The 18,404-nt window shown below is 37.7% G+C and overlaps 1 non-coding gene across 1 annotated transcript; it reads left to right on the forward strand.

Moving 5' to 3' along the window:
* Positions 1-16,607: 16,607 nt before the first annotated feature.
* LOC111917773 (small nucleolar RNA R71) lies at positions 16,608-16,714 on the forward strand. Its single transcript, XR_002859005.1, has one exon. It is a non-coding gene; the product is annotated as a small nucleolar RNA R71 (small nucleolar RNA).
* The last annotated feature ends 1,690 nt before the right edge of the window (positions 16,715-18,404 follow it).

Below are 18,404 nucleotides of genomic sequence, written 5' to 3' on the forward strand. Positions count from 1 at the left end.
GATATCTAGCCTTAGTAATCTAAACAAAATTCGTAGGGTTCGTTAAACCAAGAGTGTGCATAAAAAGAACGCCCAAATCTGACTTCGTATGAGCAAGTTATGATTTTCCGAAGTTTCGACTTAGCGGTATGCAGCCCGAATACTCAAATATGAGATCGAGTGATTCTTAACCGAAACATTCTAAAAAAGAGTCGAAGATCTCGACAATAGTAGTCCAACGATAAACAGACAGACGAAAACGGAGTTCAGATGAAGGAGTTATGAATTTCGAACGGAGTTTTCCTGTCCCGGTCTACTAAAAATAATATATAAGTAATATATTTATATTATATTACAAATAAAGTCAAAATTAGCCAACAGAGTCTAAACGAGAGTTGTAGAGCATAATCTTACCTTCGCGTCAATATAAAGAACGTCGAAAATGGAGTTCGTATGCGAAAGTTATGAATTTCTGAAGTTCGGGGCGCGAACCCCAAAGCTGTGTCAGAGACCACGACGTGGCAGGTCTTCTGACACCTCCGGGAGTCCCCCAGATGCAACTTGCAATGACCCATGCAGTGACGATCAAGCCCACGACATGGAAAAAGGTGCCACGACGTGGCATGGGCAGATTTTGCCCTATAAATAGATTGGAAGGGCTAACCGTTCAGGGTTGCTATTTTCTCTCCTCTCTCTCGTTTTACCTTCATATACATGCAAGAAATATCCTGAAGCCCTGGTATCATCCCGAGACCCGAAGCGAGTCCCGAAGCTCGAAGATCCCGAGAAGAAAAGAGTTTCAGAGCCGAAGCTCTGCCCTCGAGGAGTCCGGTTTTTGTGAAGATCTTCTAGATCTACCGAAGATTACTACTTCTACAAGCCATACTGTTGTCTGATCATCTTCTGATCAAGTGAGTGTGTAGTTACTTTCTTCTAACGCATAATTATGAAGTATTTTATACGAAATATGTGTTATGTGTATATTTTGTTGTTATACGCGTGAATGTATATTCACTTTCTTCTATCACATGGAGATGATTTATTCTCCATGAAATACGTGTTATGTGTATGTATCTCATCGTTTATCTGGAATGTGTTTTGAATGAACATACTATACAGGTTTTAAACTATGTATAAAAATGTATATTTTATCTACTAAAATTTTGGGTAGAACATGGGCAGATAGTTGTCTTGTGATAAAAAGATGAGAGGCCTCGATGTTTTTGATTTAGTCATCTAGCGGAGTTTAGATGATGACCACAGACTTTTCTAGACAGTCCTGTGGAACGCTATCAGGTTCGCCACCTGTAGGTGTTAATGAACTTGGGTGTTCATTCGCAGTACTCCATCCCCCTCATGGTTGCCTTATTTGACTTATATTGATGAGGAACCCTCAAAGCATGTGTTGTCGCCCCGAAGAAATATTCTTAGACTAGGTCCCTTATGTTAGTTGTCTTAGGGACGTAAAGTGAGAATAACGAGAATGGGTAATTGGGTTATTATTGGTTGGTGGAATTAAATATAATTATTTATTGTGGGTTGAAAACTCTATATGCTCACCAGGCTCCCAAGCCTGACCCACTCAGTTTCTTTGTATTACAGGTAGTGGCGCCAGAGCATAAGTTGGATGACTTGTCAAGTTATTTTTGGATTATAGACCTGTTGTTGTAAATAACTGTTGTAAGGTCTATATTGAAATGTTTATGCTTTTGGTCTTTTTATCGGAACATGACATCCCGAGTATTGTAATATAATGAAAAATACATTTCTTTAAGAAATGCTTTGGTAAATCTTATTTTATCATATTTTGTTTTGGGAACGAATTCCGCAACTCTTTAAATCAAAGGATTACTCTGAATCATTTTAAAAGCATAATTTAAACCGGTCTTTTCTGGCCATGATTTTGGGGATGTCACATCAATATAAGACCAAAAGTTGGCCGAAGTAATTGTGAGACCGATGTGGTCTGTTGAACAAGTAGGTTAGATAAATTACGAGGTGACAGTAAGTGGGATAGCAATCTCAAAAACAAAAACTAAACTGGATCTTTTGGGAAGAAATGCCTTGGTTGTAGACAATTTCATCAAGATCGCTAAAAAAAATGAGACTTCTTTAAGTAACAAGTTAAAGCTTGAATGTTAAAATTCACCGTCAATTATGTATAGGTGTTGGATTGTGGGTTTCACTTAGCAAGTGGTGTACGCATCTAAGATCATAAACACAAATATTGTGTAACCATAAACCTTAGTGGTTATTTCTGAGAGTCTCAAGAGTTACGTTAATGAAATGATATTTGATGGAGAATGTTTTGAGAAGGGGGTGAAAGAACCGAAATTAACACTGCTATATAAAAGTGACAAAGTAGAAAACTCCTAACTCATTTGAGAGGAAAAAGGTATCTCAAGACTAGAGTGAGTTTAACAGCCTGATTGGGAAGAAACAATACGTATAATCGGTTCATTAAGGCTTCACTCATAGTCATCGAGGCTTCAGTCTACATGCAGCAGCATGCTTCTAGGGACGCTTAACTAGTTCAAGAGAAGAAATTCATACCTGCACTAGCTTCAAATTATTTAGCCATGAAACACGCGATACCTAGAGAATGTACATAAACAAGCAAACAAGACACACAAATAAAAGAAATAAAAAAAACTTTGCAATAAAAAAAATAAAATAAAATAAATATTTTTGGATTTTTTATTTTTCCTTAAAAAAATTAAAAACAGAAAAATAAATAAGAAATTCGTAAAAAAACAGATAAAATAAATAAGAGAACGATTACGAAGTGTACAACTGAAAACAAACCTTTAAAGAAATGAGGCGAAATAAGCCAAGGGATCGGTTCATTTTTGTTCCTTAAAATTCCAGAGTCGAAATAAACCGAGCATTCGGTTCATTTCGGTTCCTGAAAAATACGGAACCGAAATAGACCGAGCATTCGATCTATTTCGCTTGTCTTAATTTTTAGTAAGAGGTTTGAGGATTCAGTACAAACTCTATTTCCATCATTCCCAAACCTTGTAAAATTTTGTTGAAGCTTGCTTCAGGTAAGGCTTTAGTGAAGATGTCTGCAAGTTGATCTGAGGACCGAACAAAATGTACCTCTACATTTCCATCTTCAACATGGTCTTTGATGAAATGATATCTCAGTGCAATATGCTTAGTCTTTGAGTGTTGCACCGGATTATGACATATTCTTATTGCACTCTCAGAATCACAATAAAGAGGGATCTTCTTCATACTTAGTCCATAGTCTCTTAATTGGCTTTGAATCCAGATTACTTGTGAGGTACACGAAGCAACAGCTATGTATTCTGCTTCGGTTGTTGAGAGAGACACACAGGTTTGCTTCTTGGATTTCCAACTAACTAGTTTACCATCAAGGAATTGACATCCTCCAGTTGTGCTCTTTCTAACCAAACCGCATCCACCCAAATCAGCATCAGAAAAGGATTGAACAAAGAACCCTGATTTGTTGGATACTAGAGACCGAGCAACGAGGTTCGCTTCAAATAGCGAAAAATATTCTTCACTGCCACCATGTGAGGTTCTCTTGGATTAGCTTGAAACCTGGCACAATAACAGATAGAAAACATGATATCTGGTCGACTAGCAGTTAAATACATGAGAGATCCTATCATTTGATGATAGAGAGTCATGTCAACAGCAGGCTTTTCAAGAGATGATGTTAACTTAGTGCCAAACGGCACGGGAACCTTCACTCAGATGGGAACCTTCACCTTTGAGACTCCCTTCATACCAAATTTTTCCAAAAGATTCTTGGTGTAGGCCTCTTGGTTAATAAAAATCCCTTCTGGTCCCTGTCTTAGATTTAACCCAAGAAAAAAGTTAATTAGACCCATTGCGCTCATTTCAAATTTAGTCTCCATCAGCTTCCTGAATTCAGCAGTTAAGCTAAGGATTCGTGGAGCCAAAGATGATATCATCGACATAAATCTGAACGGTCATAAGATATTCGCCTTCTTTCTTGCGAAAGAAGGTTGGGTCAACCGAACCTTACTTAAACTTTGAAATTTTAAGAAAGTGAGTTAATGTTTCATACCAGGCCCTTGGTGCTTGCTTCAGTCCATACACAACTTTATCCAATACATAGCAATGATCATGATATTTCTCATTCACGAACCCTGGTGGTTGTTCCACATACACTGTTTCTTCTAGTTCTCCATTAAGGAAGGCACATTTCACATCCATCTTTTTCCTGAAGACCCACTTCAATCCAACGACAGAAGCATCCTTTGGCGTGGGAATTAATCTCGAAACTCGACTGCGTTCAAACTCATGGAGTTCATCTTGCATCGCTTGTACCCAATCAGCATGATCATGTGCCGTATTGACTGTCTTTGGTTCGATTTTAGAGACAAACGAATTAAACATACAAAATTCAACGTGACAGAATAGTGCAGTTTGCTTCGCTTTCAATTGAGACCGTGTGAGAACCCGTTCAGATGGTTCACCCATTATTTGTGTTTTGGGATGATCCTTAGTCCACTTTGTTAGAGGAGGGTAGTTCGGGTCATAGACAAGATCCAACTCTGCATTTACCTCTTCTTCGAATTCTGATCGATCATCTTCGTCATTTGAATTTTCATTCTCCCCCTCAAATGGCGAAGTGTGTTCCTTGTCATGTTCAGGATCCTCCCCCTCGGTTTGAACTGGATTCTCCTCCTCGGTTGAAGGTGGATTACCCTCCTCGGTTGGAGTTGTATGAGACACAAAAGAACCCTCCCCCTCAAATTTTGAGTTGTTATTTGGAGGGTTAATAGAGGGTCGATCATCCGTTGGTTCTGAAGGATCTTTTTCCATATCTTTCACAGCCTCTTCAAATATCTTTTTCAGATGGTCGATTTTGTTGTATGCTACATTCGCCTATGAGTGTATAGCTTTTTCTGTTTCATCAAATAGCCTTATAAATTCTTCAAACAAATTGGAAATAGGAACCGAGACTTGTCCTGTTTCAGGAAATATTTCCCCCATGACACTTTTGCTTGCTAGAGCTTTTTTTATGTAGATGTCATCAAAGGTTACATAATAGGTTTCTTCAATACGTTTGGCGTGTTTATTTAAAACCCTATAATCCTTTGAAGTGAGTGAATAACCCAGAAAGATTCCCTCATCCGCTTTAACATTGAACATGTTTCGGTTCTCTTTAGAGTTAAAAATGAAGCATCTGGAACCGAACACGTGAAGAACCTGGCATTGGGCTTTCGGTTGTTCAGAATCTCATACGGAGTAAGTGAAAATCGCTTGTTAAGTAAGGATCTGTTTTGAGTATCACAAACAGTAGCAACAGCATCGGACCAGAAGTATAATGGGAGAGAAGCGAAGCTTAGCATGGTTTTGGCTGTTTCACATAAGGAACGGTTCCGTCTTTCAACGATTCCATTCTGTTGTGGAGTATAGGGAGCAGAGAAGTTATGAGATATTCGCTTGTCGACCAGAAAGTCTTCAAACTCTTTATTCTTGAATTCAATCCCATTGTCACTTCTGATGTTCCTTACCGCTTTTCGCAACTGCAGTTCCACTTTCTTAATAAACATCTTTAGCTTGGGAGTCGCTTCTGATTTCTGTTTAAGAAAGTAAACCCAGGTGAAACGGGAGAAATCATCTACAATGACAAGTATGAACTTACTACCACCGATGCTTTCGATAGCCTAAGGTCCATATAAATCAATATGCAGAAGTTCAAGAGCTTCAATGATTTTGGTATTGATACGTGTAGGATTGCTCTTTCGGCTTTGTTTTCCCTGTTCACAAGTTGCACACAGGTGTTCCTTGTCAAATTTGAGAAGAGGGAGGCCTCGAACAAGATCACCAAGCACTAACTAATTTATGTCTTTGAAGTTTAGGTGTGATAGTCGTCGGTGCCATAACCAGCTTTCATCAGAATTAGCTTTGGACGGAAGACAAATAACTGGTTGTCCTTTAATTGGACTGAGGTTTCGGGGGTACATTTCTCCCTTCCGTTCAGATTTTAACAAGACTCTTTTGGATTGTTTTTCGATAATTTCTGATCCTTCATCATCAAATGAGACTTTTAGCCCGGTACCCACAACCAATTGAGATACACTGATAAGGTTGTGCTGCAATCCTTCCACGTACGCGACTTTTCGAATTGTAAACTCTCCATTGGTTATCATCCCATATCCCTTGATTGTTCCATAAGAGTTGTTTCCATACTTCACACATCCTCCATCCTTAAGGGACCGAAACTCCCTTAGCTCTTCCTTTCTTCCTGTCATGTGACGTGAGCAGCCATTGTCTATGTACCATTCATCATCGAACTACTCGTCACTTATAACCTTTTTGATCAACCGATCGGTGTCGTTAATCCTTTCACTCACAGGCTTTGCTCCAAAACACTTGTCCTCCTTCAAGTTCGGCTCCTTACTCTCGTCTTTTGTTGGTACTCCTGCTATTACCATCAAGCACTTCCCAGCCAAACTGTTGACTTCCTCTCTAGCCACATATGCTCTGTCATGTGAAGGCTTCCTCACTTCTTCATCCTCAGAGTCTGTTGACCAGACTTCAACGCCTCCAAATTCATCATCGACCACATTCTCCTGCACAATCAAGATGTTCATAGAGTTTTTAGTTGTCTTCTTTTTCTTTAGCTCTTCCAGATTTCGTGTATGATAAGCCTCGTCATCTTCACCATTATTTTTCTCAGCCATCTTTCGTAACATGCAATCTTTGGCAAAGTGGTTCTTGCTGTGACAGTAATTACAATCGTATCTAGAGTCTCATACTAGCTTGCTTTCTTTCTTATCATCATCCTTTTGGGAGATGTTCTTTGATACTTCTTTCACCTTCTCGGAGCTGTAACTCCCTTGCCAGTTTCGGTTCTTGCTGGCAGGAAATTTCCTTCTTGCAAACTTCTTAGGGTTGGAGATCATCATTGCATATTCTTCACCTGTAAGTTCACACTCAGACAAATCTAAGTCATCTTCTTCTTTTGTCACATTCTTCCCTTTTGAAATGAGGGCTAAAGAGCCCATGCCAGACACGACCTTCGCTTCTTTTGTTATTGTGCTTTCATGGGATTTTAAGATGCCCATTAGTTTTGCCAGCGAGTAAGATTTTAATTGTTCATGAGCCTTTACAGTTGAGACCACTGCCATCCACTCAGGTCTTAGGCCATTCATAAACGTGACTTTCTATTCAATCTCCTTTCTTTCAATACGATGCTTCATCATCTTGCTGAGCAGATGATTGTAGCGATCAAACGTCTGAAGAAGAGTCTCCTCAGGTTTTTGAGCAAAAGCACCGAACTCAGAGAGAAACAAGGTTTGTATTGAGTGCTCCAGATCTTCGTCGTTCGAATACAGTTCTTTCAGCTTGCCCCATATCTCTTTCGCAGTAGTGCATGAACTAACCAGATAGAAGGTTGTAGGGAAAATCTGATCATCCTTAAAGCTTTGAGATTGCAGTTGTAAGGAAAATCTGATCATCCTTAAAGCTTTGAGATTGCACAGCTGCTTTTCTTTTTCATCTTGTGGAATCTTTTATGCGTCCACCAAAAGCTGATTGTACTCCTTTTGATTCTTCATTGTCTTATTGGTTCCAGCATGAACGAACGGACCGATTATGATAGCCTCCCATATGAGATAACCATTATCTTCAGATCTAACCACGTAATCTTCAAAGTGATGTGTCCATACTTCATAGTCTTGAGTGTAAAGAATGGGAACTCTTGTGGATGATCCAATGTTATTCGAGATGTTGATGGGATTGCTTTGAGAGTCTTCGTGTGACATGATGAACTTGTGCTCTGGATCTGCTAGAATCAGACTTGTAAACTAGAGATTAGGGTTTTATCAAACACTTTAGTTACCGTCGATAGGCGGATGACGGCCTTTATATATTTAATAAAAGCGGAAACCCTAATAAATTCTTCACACAGAAGGAATGTGTATGAGTAACACAGTCTCCTTCTCTGATACCAATTGTTGGAATAAAATTCCTTAATGATCGAAAGATTCAAGCAGAAAAGAAATAAAGAGCACAATAATGATTTAAATGATGTTGAATGTTTAAACTTTAACACCCCAGAATAGCTCGATGAAGAACTTCAATTGTAGAGGTGTTTAGGGTTACAATGCAATCAATGATAATCAAAAACTTACATACCTAAGGCATACATGCATGCACTATTTATAGCATAACCCTAATCTATAATCACGGATGGACAGGTCCAATCTGGACATACAAATGAATGGCCCATGACGCAACACATAATACCCAACAGAGCATAAATGTAGCAAAAAGTATTAAGAAAATGCAAAAAATTATATGATTAAATATGCACATATCAAAATACCCCACACTTGACGTTTGCTTGCCCCCAGGAAAAAATGATTTTTATTATCATATCATTACATCAAAACTCTAGCCACCAACATCGCACAAGACAATCCATTTTTAGCTCATCCATTACATCAAGACTGCAATGCATATATTTGTGTCTAATTTTCATAAGAACTTCCCCAATCCTAATTACTTACAATCATCATAAACACTTCCCAATCAATTTGAACAACGTTCATTTTTGGCATTCTTACCTCCTATAATGGCAAATAAATAACTTTAACTTTAACTTTGTTGCAACTGTACTAATACTATAGTTTGTGACTTTTTAAGAGATTCGTTGGAGTACTCGGAATACCTCAGCCCACTAATGGACCCCATGACTTTTGATGAAACTCGTATAGTGGCATTCTTCTCGTCCCGATCTTCTTTAATGTATTGCAGGTAGGTAGATATAAAATATCCCTCGGGAATACTGGCCAAGTCCCAAAGGTCACAGATTGACTCCACTTTTGAACTGTTACTTTATTTATATAATAACTAGACTCAATAATGCAGAAAAGTAAATAGATAAACTTGATAAATTGACTCGCTTTATTTTGGCAGAAAGGACACATAATAAAAATCAGCCACTGGTAGGTTTTTTATTAGGTATAGGTTTTCCCAAAGCAAAACTTTTTACAAACCCCAACACTAGCAATGTTATGTTTTTGTCTCATGATTTCACTAGGACGGGGAAGCCACAAATATACTAAAACATATGTTGGCTCAAATAAACATCAAACCTCGCATCAGATTGTCCCACACAACACTAGCAACCTAGGTCTCACACAGCGATACAACAATATTTATAACTAGATTCAATATTAGACCATTATTTCAAGTCTCTATAAAAAAAATTATATTCATTATATATATATATATATATATATATATATATATATATATATATATATATATTCAACATTCTTGTTATTCCTATGTTCAACCCCCTACCCCCCCCCCCCCCCCCACTTAATTGATGCAATGTCCACAATGCATGCTTTAACAATGAAAGATCATAAAATTAAATAGAGAAATTGGAACCGACACCCTGGGATAGAAGTGGCAAGGTCAAACTTGAATGTTATATGGTTAACATCTCGTCAAATAGCTGAAAACCAAGACATTAGACTGCTACAGGAAATATTTCTAACATGCCAAGACAATGGACTTCCAATATAGTTATCAAACAAGAACTTGAAAACTAATATGAACATTCAACACACCATGGCTAGAGAATGCCACGTCGCTGGCTTTAATAATACTGGAGGATAATTGTGATTTTTACCTTCGCCACACTGTGGCATATAGTGGCCACGTCGTGGCTGCTGTATCTTTTGAATACATTATCTTCTATCCAATCGTGAATCTTAGTAGTAAAGGTAATACCAAGGTGGTACATCACGTTTATTACGATGTAAAATCATGTCTTCCACTTAATATGACTTTTAAAGCACATAGTTCGCTTAGAATCTCTTTTCAAGTCGTCAGTCTTATCCCACACTTATTCTTCTAGTCATGTTATCGGGAATTTCTAACGTATGATCTCATCAACCAAAGTTCTGCCAGATCTAAATATACAAACAAAAGAGTAATAAATAAGGAAAAATAGTTACACAAATTAAAATTACTCTAATCCTACTTACTTAAATCCTACAAATTAAACACACAAAATAAAATAGTCTTAAAAACACCAAAAAACAAAAACAAAAACAAGGATAATCAATCTTCCTCCTCATCATCTCTATCTCCAGCCCCACTAATGCCCGCTCCACCATGATTGTTGGCCCAACTTTCCTCCCAAGTAGGAATATAATTATAACGATCTGGCATTCTAACAGATGGTATAATCGCAAGGTGACACATAATCCCCTCCAAACTATACCCCACGTAGTTTAGCCCCCTTCCCACATCATCATCATATCTCCAAGCCATGACATGGTATGGGTCCATAGGAAGCTCATCAATCATGGGCTCATCTCGAATGGGCTCTTCCTCCTCAACTCTTGGCCTCACATTCCGACCCTCAACTGGATCATCATTGAGAACCACATAGTTTCCACCCCCCCCCCAATCCAAAACAATATGTGCACTCTTGAATTATCGCAATTGTAACAGGTGGCTATGCATTTCTTTAAAAAAAACTAGCCTTAGGAGCATCAAGGATTCCATAGGACCAGGCCAGCTTGGTCACCAATATCCCTCCATAAATAGGAGCCCCCGTTCTGTCTTTCACAGCTCTATCAATATGGAAATCTGCCACACAGTAAGGCAAGTGGCAAAAATTACTTTGTGTGGTGATACACCATAAGAAGAATATATCAAGCATGGGAATGTTGTCTCCATCCTTCTTCTGGCTGAAGGAGAATGCGATCAACCGATGGATGAACCTATGGATAAAAGATCGTATGCACCTTTCTGAAGCTGAAATAGGTGTATAACTTCCATTTGCAATTGTGGTCCACCACTCGGCTTCGTCAATGACCTGAGGTAGATGCTTATGGAAATGATCTAGAAAAATTGGGAACCTTGCACTCATTGCCTTAGACTGCTTATAGAGTTTCAGTCTCCAGGAAAGCTCCACCAAACTACATTCATGCCTCTTCCCTCCAAGACATAATATGAGATTCCCCATGCCATCAACCACGTTTCCCTTCTAGAACTTGGTCGTGGAAAAGCAACTCATCGCACAATTCTTTGTACACCATCTCTTGAAGATAGAACAATCTTCTACAACTCGTGCATATCAACCTAACCACACCATTATCAAATACTTTGGTGAGATATGGTGTCACCCTTCTTCAAGTTTTTTTCCCTAATCCATTCTTAATTGATTATCGGTGGCACATGAATTTCTTTTACCCCTAACCATGCCAATTTATCTCTCCATTCTACCAATACCCCGGGTTCCACCACTTCAGGAAATCTATATCATGGTAATTCTGGTGGGTTGTTAACTCTCCTTGGCCCCATCCTTTAGTTGAAGAATTCACAGAAAATCGAGGAAATCGAGGATGGTTCATCATGAGGAGTAGAGAAACGGTGTGGAGCGCTTTGCTTTGTAAAAAATGATTCAAAGTTGCCTATGAGGGTTAAAAAGAAATTACTGCATAAAACCCTCCCCAGGTCGTGGCAAATGAGGCCATGTCGTGGTGCTTCAAAAATACCCTATATTTGTGTTTCTTTGAAAATACAGGATTTCCCAGGTGCCCACGGCGTGGGAACAACTCCTCCACGTCATTGCCACTGGGCAGATCAAAACAATTTTCTTAACTTTTTTTTTCTTAAAATTACCACACCCCACATCTATGTGTTGCCTGCCTTCAGATCAATAATTAGAAGATTATGATAAAAGAGAGAAAATCCTAACTTAAAAAAACTAAATATAAAATAATAAAACAAAAATCAAAACAAAGAGTAAAAGGAAATGAAAACGCAAACCACGAGTTGTCTCCCGTAAGCGCTTCTTTTTGTGGCGTCATGAGCTAGACTCCTTCCCACTCTACATTGTAGTGGTCATCGCCAATATCACATCTCCACCTTCTTTTTCCTCCTTTGGCATACCTTCCTCCTAGTGCTTGACTCGATGTATGTTTACTTTGAAAGTCGTTCGATTATCCTTAATCAGCTCTATGGCTATGTATGGGAATACTTCTTTCACTACAAATGGCTCGTATCACCTTATCTTCAACTTCCCAGGAAAAAGGTTCAATCACAAATTGAAAAGTAAGACTTTTTGACCCACTTCAGAGTCTTTGTTCCATCTTAGCCTAACATGATGTTGCTTCTTTGTTTTATCCTTGTAAATTAGTGGGTTGGTGTAGGATTCATTTCTCAACTCATCCAAGGCATTAAGTTGCATCAAACGATTGCAACGCAATTCGGCTAATTCAAAGTTACAATTCCTCAAAGCCCAATAAGCCTTGTGTTCAGTTTCGACTGGTAAGTAACATCTTTTTCCAAAAACTAGCCTATAAGGCGTAGTACCAATTAATGTTTTAAAAGAGGTTCAGAATGATCACAATGCATCATCGAGATTTTCAAACCATTCTTTTTTATTTGTTCCAACCACTCTTTCTAAAATTATTTTTAAGGCACGATTAGTGACTTCGGTTTACCCACTTGTTTGAGGGTGATAAGGTGTCACACATCTATGGTGTACACCATATTATTGTAACACCTTTGCAAGTTGATCATTACAAAAATGGTGTACTCCGATCACTTATTAAAGCTCTAGGCATACCAAAACGAGAAAACAATATTTTAAGGAATTTAATGACTACACATGCATCATTAGCGGGTAAAGCTTGTGCTTCCACCCACTTCAACACATAATCAACCACAACTAAAATATACTTGTTACATCAAGATGCTAGAAATGGACCCATGTAATCGATCCCTCAAATATCAAAAACTTCACAAACTAGGATGCTATTTTAGGGCATCTCATTTCAAGATGAAATAATACCCGATCTCTGGAATGAATCACACTCTTTCAAAAATGTAGTATCATCCTTGAAGATCGAAGGCCAATAGAATCTCGTGTTAAAAACCTTATTGGTTGTGTATTGGGCCCCATGATGTACTCCATTTGGCCTACTATTAAAATGTTTTAAAATGTCATTTGCCTCGCTTCTAAATAAACATTGCCTTATGATTCAACCAGGACAACTTCTGAATAGATATATATCACAGAAATAGTATTTGATAATGGTGTGGTTAGGTTGATGACATAATCCCTTTGGAATATTGCCTTTTGTTGATGACATAATCCCTTTGGAATATATCTTCTTTCTAAGTACATGACTATGCCTGCATACCATGGCTCTTCACATGCTATCACCATCAAATACTCTTTGGGAAGTTATCATCGATCTTGTCTTCTTTTAATTCTTCAAGCTTTGGAATTTTCAAACGCAATAGATGACCAGCCGCCACATTCTCCATTCCCTTTTTATCCCTGAGGTCGATGTCAAATTCTTGTAACAAGAGCACCCATCGAATCAACCAAGGCTTCACATCCTGCTTAATAAAGAAGTACTTAAGAGTAGAATGGTCAGTGAAAACAATTGTTTTGCACAAAATCAAATAGGGAAGAAACTTGTCAAATGCATAAACCATAGCCAAAAGTTCTTTCTCAATAGTAGTATAATTTTATTGGGTTGGGTTATGTGTTTTTTTCTTCCATAATAAATTGGTTGAAAATTTTTTTCAACCCTTTGACCTAGAACTGCTCCTAATGCAAAATCACTTACGTTACACATGACTCAAAATGGAGGTTCCAATTTAGGGCAACCATGATTGGAACATTACTCGATTTCTATTTCATAATTTCAAACGCTTCTACACAATCACTAAAAAAATTAAATTCCATGTCTTTTAAAAGCAATTAGGTCAAAGGTCTCATTATTTTTGAGAAATCTATAATGAATCGTCAGTAAAATCCCGCGTGACCTAAAAATCTTCGCACCCCTTTTACGTTTGTTGGGGGTGGCAATAGGCAATGGTGTCGATATTTTCATGATCCACCTCAATCCTCACATTGGAAACCTTGTGACCTTACACAATTCCTTCTTTGACCATAAAGTGGCACTTCTCCCAATTCAAGATCTAATTGGTCTTTTCACACATGGAAAACATCAAATCAAGGTTAGCCAAACAATCATCAAAAGAAGAACCAAAGACAGAAAAATTGTCCATTAAAACTTCCATGAATTTTCCACCATATCGTGAAAAATGGTGCTCGTGCATCTCTAAAACATGGTTGGTGTGATGCATAATGAAAATGGCCTTCTTCTATAAGCAAACGTTTTCCTAGGACATGTTAATGTCATCTTTTCTTGGTCTTGTGGATCTTTCGGAATCTGAAAATATCATGCGAAGATTTCAAGAAAAAAAATAATAGAGGTGACCAGATAAATGCTCAAGTATTTGATCAATAAAATGATAAGGGAAAGTGGTCTTTTCAAGTGGCATCATTTAACTTGTGATAATCGATGCATACTCGCCAACCAGCTACCGTTCGCATTGGGATGAGATCTTCTTTGTCGTTCACAACTGCAGTCATCCCTCCTTTCTTGGGCACCACATGCATCAGACTTACCCATGGATTATCTGAAATGGAATATATGATTCTCACATCCATTAACTTCACTGTCTACTTTTTTTACCACCTCTTACATGTTGGGATTCAATCTTCCATGAGGTTACACCATTGGTTTGTCCCCTTCTTCCAGGTTAATCTTGTACGAGCAATACGAGGGACTAATGCCCTTGATGCCAGTGAACTTCCAAGAAATAGCATTTTTTTTGTTTTTTTAAAACCTCAACTAAGCTTTCTTTGTCCTTGGGCTCTGGATCAGTTGCAATTATAACAAGCTTCTACTTGTTCTCTTCCAGAAATGCATATTCCAAATGATCGGGCAAGGCTTTCAATTCCAACTTTGGGTTTTGTTCAGTCGCCATGGTGTAGGCATCCAATCGCCATGTCATGGTGTTTCCATTCTTTCCGTCTAATTACGATCTTTCATTTGGCCATGTCGTGGCAGATTCCCCACGTCGTAATGAGTCTTTACACTATTTTTTTATTTATTCAAACTTGCTTTCCTCTAGTAGTCTTTCTTGTTCCTCTAGGTCGTGTTCAACATTAATTTCACTTTCTTTCAGAATCATGAATCCCTCTAATTCGTTCTCCTCCCACCCTTCTAATTCTTTCTCCAACAATCTATCGAACATGTCCACCGCGAAAACCAAATCATCACTTATCTTTGAATGCTTCATTGCTATAGCAACTCCAAAGGTTATTGAGTCTTATCCAACACGAAGAGTAAGATTTGACTCTCTAATATCCACCAAGGCCCGTGTGGTTCTTAGGAAAGGCCTTCCAATAATGATTGGAACTTGGTTGTCTTCTTCCATATCTAAAATGAAAAAATCTTTGGGAAAAACAAACTTTCCAATTTTAACCAATAAATCCTCACATATACCTCTTGGAAAAGTTACCATCTTGTTGGCTAGGTGAATTTCCATGCAAATTGTCCTTGGCTCCGAAGATTCAATTTCTTAAAGAAAGAGTAGGGCATAAGATTCATGCTAGCTCCCAAATCAGAAAGGGCATGACTTGTAGATAAATTCCTAAATTGTCAAGGAAGTGTCAAACTCCCTAGATCCCCTATCTTCTTACGAAGCTTGTTGAGCATGGAAGCTGAGGAATTTTCATTTAGAACAACATTAGAAGCCTCATCCATCTTCTTTCAATTTGTGAGCAAATTCTTCAAGAACATGGCATATTTTGGAATTTAAGCCGCCGCCTCAATAAAAGGTATATTGATTTGATGGGATTTGATATGCTCCAAGAACTTCTTGTAGTCTTCAGCTTGCTTATCTTGTTTTGCTTGGCTAAGAAATGGCAACGGTGGTTGATATGTCTTCACCAGAGGGACATTTTTCTTTTCAGAATTTGGACACGTTGTAGCATCCTCGCCACACCATGGCTGCTGATCAGTGGCCTTCCTTCGGTTTTCTTTTTCAGTTTCATGCACTTCATCTGAGTTTTCGTCAGATAATGGAACTAAAGGGTGATGATTTTACCACTCCTTGTTGTCACGACCTTGAAATTCACTTTTAGATTTTGTTCCGTGTTGCTCAATATTTTGGATCGAAGCTTGCTAATTTCAAAGGACAACATCAGTCACATCATGTCTCTTTTTTGATGTAGTAGCAAATCTAGAAAGCATAGCTTCAAAGTTATTCTTCTTTTCGGGAGCCGATTGTTCTTTTTGATAAAACCCACGACCTTTGTTGCATATACTTCTCCTCTTTGGCTTTCTTGTATTCATAATATGGTAGCCATTCCTTTTTTTTGGCTTCTTCCAATCTTCTTCATACATACCTCCACTTGAATAGCAAGCTTGTACTTTCTGATAGGTCACACTCCTTTTTTAAAATGCGGTCTGCCATAATTATCACATCCAACCCGAATTGCATGGATGGATTGATCCATCTTTGTCATCCTTCGGTTCATCGACTCTAACTTCACCATTACCACAACTATATCTTCAGAACCTCCACTTCCATCCTTGTAGCCTCTTGTCTAGTCATGTCGAGCATTGTGATACTCCCTCGAGTGCTTATAAAACTCTTAAATTAACTCTTTTATTGTTGATGGATCCTTCTTCATTAATGGTCCTTGAGAGGGAAAAGGTTGTCTAGTCGTCACGTTCACCCCATCATAAAAGATTGATACCTCTTGTAGCACATTGAGGTCATGTTGTGGGCAATTTCTAAGTAACCCCTTATACATCCCCCATGCTTCATACAATGACTATCCTCCTTGTTGTTCGAAGTTGGCAATGTTTTTCTTCAATTTGGAAACTTTGGATGGTGTTCTTAATTGTTGGATGAATTCTTCACGAAATTGTCCCAAGATGTGAAGGATCTAGTTGGAAGTGCATTGGGCCAATTCTTTGCCGCCCCTCTAAAAGTAACCAGAAGCATCCACAACAACACCATTTCTCGTAGGACATTGGGAACGTCAAAGTAGTTCGCAATGTCGTTAACTTCATCGAGATGCTTGTAGGAATCTTTGTGATCTTTCCCATAGAATGGGATGTCTTTCAACATATCATGTATGTTCCCCTTCAGCTCGAAGTTGGTGGTGTTCGAAATTTCGGGTTGCACATGACCTAACCGTTATCTCGCATCTGTTTCTTGTATTCTTCCATTTTCATTTCCAAAATGTCATCCATCTCATCTTCACTTTGTTCTTCGGTCGGTTTTACTTCTTCCTTTGATTCGTCTTCTTCTTTTCTTCTTTCATTATTGCTTTTGCAAAGAATGGACTCGGGATCTTCAAAACCAGGTAGAGGATGAAGATTCTCGGGTCATAAACTAACTGCAACAAAACATAAAACAAACTCATAAAAAGAACAAAAGGAAATAAAAATTAAACTACTTGAACAATGGCCACAGCATGGACAATATTTGCCACATCGTGGTCGCTATAGGTACAAAAAAATAAAAGCAGAGAAAAATTAAATCGAAACAAATATAACTTTATGTGAAATAAATTCCACACAAAGGATCGAGAACAAATAGCAAATAAAACTAACTAAAAATTAAGCCATTCCCCAACAGCGGCGCCCAAAACTTGATATGTAATATAAGTAATAGTTTTAAAGCAACTAATCTATACAAACCAACACAAATAGGCAATGTACTTAATCGATAAATAGAATAGTTAAGGTAAGTCAGGTATCGAACAGAAGGAACGGAAATAACAGCTAAAAATTATCTACTAAAGTTATCTAACTAAAAGAAGAAAATAAATGGGGGGTTGTTCTAGTTTTGCAAGTCTATAAACTAAAAAAAAACTACCAAAGAAATACTTTAGACTAAATAAGAAACAAGTAAACAGATTTTAATTCAAGATATTAAAGTGACTTTTGTTTAGATGTGATTCACTTTCTCCTGTGGTTGATTTCGTGGAAAGTGCAATGGATTATTGAGTGGTTGTTTACCGATTCCTAGATTGATTAGAATTATGATCAAAAGACTAACCCTTTAGTTTAACAAACTCATTCATTCATTGACCAAGTGAACAAATTAATAAGAAAACTAGTGTGAAGTTCGAATTATGGAAGACTTGTAGTTTTGATTGATATAATTAGTTTAAAAACATTAATACAATATATTATTGTTCTTCATATGTTAACTTTCATATCAATTTACCAACTTTTCTAATTAACCCTATGTTTTTGGTCAAAACACTAGTCCTATGACCTTGTTACTCACAAAATCATAAGATTCAAGTCAACTAAGAAAATATAATTCATCAAATCTTAATTAAACACAACAATAAATAGAAAATAAGTTTTCATTAACATAAAAGGATCTTTTAACAAGCATCAATAATAAATAAGCAAGTAACTATAATCCAAATCTAATATATCAACATATAGTATGCAAGATCATCTATGCTAAATGAAAGTTAGGGTATTTAGCCCATAACTACTGGAAACAAACAAGAGAAAATGAAAATCACTTTGACAAGCATGATT

This window comes from Lactuca sativa, chromosome 4 (genome assembly GCF_002870075.4).
Source record: "Lactuca sativa cultivar Salinas chromosome 4, Lsat_Salinas_v11, whole genome shotgun sequence".
NCBI lineage: Eukaryota > Viridiplantae > Streptophyta > Magnoliopsida > Asterales > Asteraceae > Lactuca > Lactuca sativa.